The following is a 4250-nucleotide window of genomic DNA, read 5'->3' as shown; positions in this document are numbered from 1 at the left end:
TAGAAAGTCTCTAAAAGCCAATTGACAGGAAACGCGAAACCAAGGACAACCCGAGCTTCCTAAGAACCAACCTGAAGGACTACACTTCCAGTATGAGAGAGAACGTTAGGAACTTCGGAATGGTGATCATGCCAGTGATGATCTCGCCATAAAAGTACACTATGTTCTATGTACTGAAAATCTCTACCCTTCCGAGAGCTTAGGACCATCCGAGAATCCTCACGGAGATCGGTCCAACCTTCGTCAGACTACTACTACTTTCGGATATTCCACAAGTTTCACACTAGGTCAATCCATTTCTTAGACGTAATAAGTGTTTGCCCGACATCACTCTTTGTATCCCACTCATCTTGATAGAAACCATTGAGAACCCTAACTTCGTAGACATACCTGTAGGAAATCGCTAACTGCACGAGACGGAATCCGCATCCCATAGGTGAAGGTTTGTTGGAATGACAGACTCAGGCCAGAGATCACTTGGGAGTGCGAGGAAAAACCGAATAGAAAGTACCCTCCTGCCTCTACTCGGTTATTCATACCTACTTCCTTGCCTAAACCTGAATTTCGGGACGAAATTCCCTCTAACAGGGGGATGATGTGACAACCTGGAATTTATTCCGTCATTTTTGACCCCTTTTCCGTTAATAAGCCTCGTTTTATTAAACTGTCCGTTAACCTTTTGGAAGAGGTTAATTAATTTGGGACTTTTATAATGACTTGGTAAGGGTTGAAAAAAATTAGAAACACCCACATAATGCCCTTAAAAACATTTAGTTTCAACAAAGTCAAAATTCGACCGTTTAATCGAGTGCGACCAAAAAGCCCCGTTTATATCGGGTAGATTTACACTGAGCCCCAAGCTCAACCCCTATATAAGGGGGAGTAAACTCCATTTCCACCTTTTTCACTCTCTCTCTACACTCTCTCTCTACAACTTGTTGTCGAGCCAAAAACGCCCGTTTCGAGCCCCAAACTAGTAGGTAAACTATCCTAACTTGTTGTCTAGCTTATCTAACATGCAAATTCGTGTTTAAGGGATCAAATAGGGGCAAGAGTAGGTGTTTACGGCCCAAGAACACTCTTGGACCGTGAACACCATTTAAGGGGGTTTTTAAGCCCCAAAACCCCTCCAAATTGCCCCTAAGGCTTAGATATGACTTGTAGGCTTACACATTCGGACTTAGAACACCTTGAACTAAAATTTTGGGGAGTAAACTTGAGTTTACTACCCAAGATCATGTGTGGGCCGTAAACTCCTCTTCATGGGGAGTAAACTCAATTTTATGTGTTAGAAATGCCCACAAACACCTCCTATGGCCTTGGAAAAATGTCTAGAAGCAAAACCATTGAAGTAAAGGCATTAAACTTCAATAAATCCAAGGAAATAGGAGTTTACGGTCGTAAACCCCCCTAGGAAAGGTCCATGGGCCGTAAACTCCTAGAAAGTGCCCAAATGATGCCCTAAACTCCCCATTTGACTTGGAAAAATGCATAGGATTTTATTCTCTATCATTTAAGCCTTTAAAACACCAAAAGAATAGGTACATAGGAGCTTACATGTCACACCCCAAAACCGAGAACGGCGGAAACGTTCTGGGGCGGAGGACGTCATGTATGTATCACAACAATGTAAAGTAGTAAACAAGCAACAACATCGTCCATTGCATTAATAGTAATAGTTTAGTACATGTGTGTTATTTCATAGAAATAAGACATTACAACAAGTAATCAAAATAAAAGATGAGTCTTGACTGCTCCGTCTTCGCAAAACCTGGTTATCGTACCTGTCTACTGGTGACCTGAGAATACAAGTTATTTTGAAAGTGTAGGTCAGCATTTAAGCTGGTGAGTTCATATGTATTTAATGTCATTGTTCGTATAAGTTTGATGATAACATTTGAAATCGTTCAATGGAATCGTTTGTATATGTTTTGAAAACTCCTAGAAAATCCCATATTTTCTACTAGTATAAAAAAAGTAGTCTTCTACCAAGACCTGAATGTTTTGAAAGTAGTCTTTAACCAAGACCTGACTGTTTTGAAAGTAGTCTTCTACCAAGACTTGTATGTTCTGTTGTAACAATGATGGTTTTCCCCTTTATGACTACTATTAACAATATATATAGTCTACTTCATCGTTTACGTGAATGTATCACAAAATAAAAGTAATAGGGAAAATATATCCATATAAGTATTATCCTTTGGTATTCGGATGACCAGGTAAATGATGAATGAACTGACTACTGGTACGATGACCAGGTAAACGATGAATGAACTGACTCTGGTCTAAGAGGAATCTCTGTAAGAGTATCCCTTCATATAGCATGTAGTCTAGACTCATGAATGAACTGACTCTGGTGTAATTTCTTGTAATAGGGATAATGTTTTGTATCCCTGAAACTATTCCTATAATAGTTTACTATAATGTAATTGATGAGTGTCCAAGTAGGTTTATACACCCTTGCTACCCAAGAGTGCCAGAACTGAATTAATTGATGGAACATTTATGACTATATATGTACATATGATATATAACTAATATTTAAATGACCTTCGGACGAGTACCCAATATCCCATCAGACCACATCCAAATCGAGGAAAAGGAAACAGGGTGGATAGCCTTCCTATGTTTTTTAAACATTTCTTATATAACTATACTTATAGAGGCATGCAATTTATAATATAAAAGCATAAAAGAAGTTTTGTAAAACCTTTGAAAAGTTTAGTAAATAAGAATTTATGACTTGATGTCAGTTTATAAATCGAATCGAAAACCGTTTGACAAAACAGTTTAAGTGTGATAAAACCTTTGTTTGAAGCACAACTATAACAGATTCAAAAGGAAACCTATAGTTTGTAAGATAGTTTCTAACAGTATTTCAACATGTAAAAACGTTTCAGAAAACTATTTGAAGTACACATGAAAACGTTCGTTTGTTCTTGTATATGAATGTATCTCCTTGAAATGGTATTTCTAGTATGTAAAAGTTCGTGATGTACTCGTAAAACTATACCTATTATAGTTTTCTAAAAGTGTGTCTTGTTGGTATAGTAATCCCTAGTGAAACGCTCACTTGTTATGAAAAGTGTAATTTTTGTAGTGCCTAAGATGGACACATATACTTACAGTATAAGCAAGGTTTTGATTTATATATATATAACAACATTTTTCATTTCAAAAGATATGATGTTATCGTGATATATTTTGCATATGAAAGTTTCCTTATAATAGTTATAAATCACATATGATTCCGTTCATAAAAAGTGTATAATGAAACTTTATATAACACACGATAATAATCGTGTGTTTTACTTGTATTCCCCCCCCCCCTTAAAAGCATATAAAAACATTTATAAAACATTTAAAAGTGGTGATTATAGGGGTATGAACTCACATGATTGATCGAAGAAATTGAGACGAAAACCGAGCAGAACTTCTACTCAAGAAAGCGGATTTCTCAGGATTCTCGGGAATCTCGGGAGCGTAAAACTTCCTTCCAAACTTGGATATGAAAACCGGGCCTTTGGGATGACTCCGAGGGTTGATACACAGAGCTTCGACATGAGAAAGGAAAGAATTGAGTAAAAAAAGGCCGGCATCCTCGCATCCTTTATATAGGGTCTGAATCCCGCGCGTACGCTGGGCGTACGAGGGTATGCTGGGCGTACGCAACGTCATGCATGAGAGCATCCTCGGTCGAAGCATCGGAGCGACGTGGACGAGCCGGAGCCTAGCATCCGAGTACGCTGGGCGTAACTTGGATTGGTCCGATGACTCCTCCTTCGGATAATACCGGATTTTGAATTAAATTTATATTTTAATTATTTAGTAAAATTCAAAAATTCATATCTTCCTCATACGAAATCCGCTTTCGACGTTCTTTATATCCACGCGAAGGTGAGACTACGATCTACAACTTTCATTTAGACTCCATCGGCAAATCTTGACTTTATTTTTAATATTATATTATAATAGGTCGGGACAGGAAAAGTCCGTTAAAGTTCCACAACTTCTTCATCCGACGTCCGTTTCCGTCAGACTTTTTACCGTTGCGCTTCCATTGTTGAGACCTTCGATTCTCATTTAGTTTGTGTCGGCTAAAAGTCTCTCGATCTCTATTTTGAGTTTTTTAGCTGTTTACTACTATATCCGTAATTTAGAAAAGTCATAACTTCCTCATACGAAGTCAGATTTGGATGTTCTTTTCATGTACGTTTACGGTTTAATGATATATAAAACTTTCATTTAGA

The sequence above is a fragment of the Lactuca sativa genome, chromosome 2, assembly GCF_002870075.4.
Source record: "Lactuca sativa cultivar Salinas chromosome 2, Lsat_Salinas_v11, whole genome shotgun sequence".
NCBI lineage: Eukaryota > Viridiplantae > Streptophyta > Magnoliopsida > Asterales > Asteraceae > Lactuca > Lactuca sativa.
Note: the sequence above shows the minus strand (reverse complement) of the source record.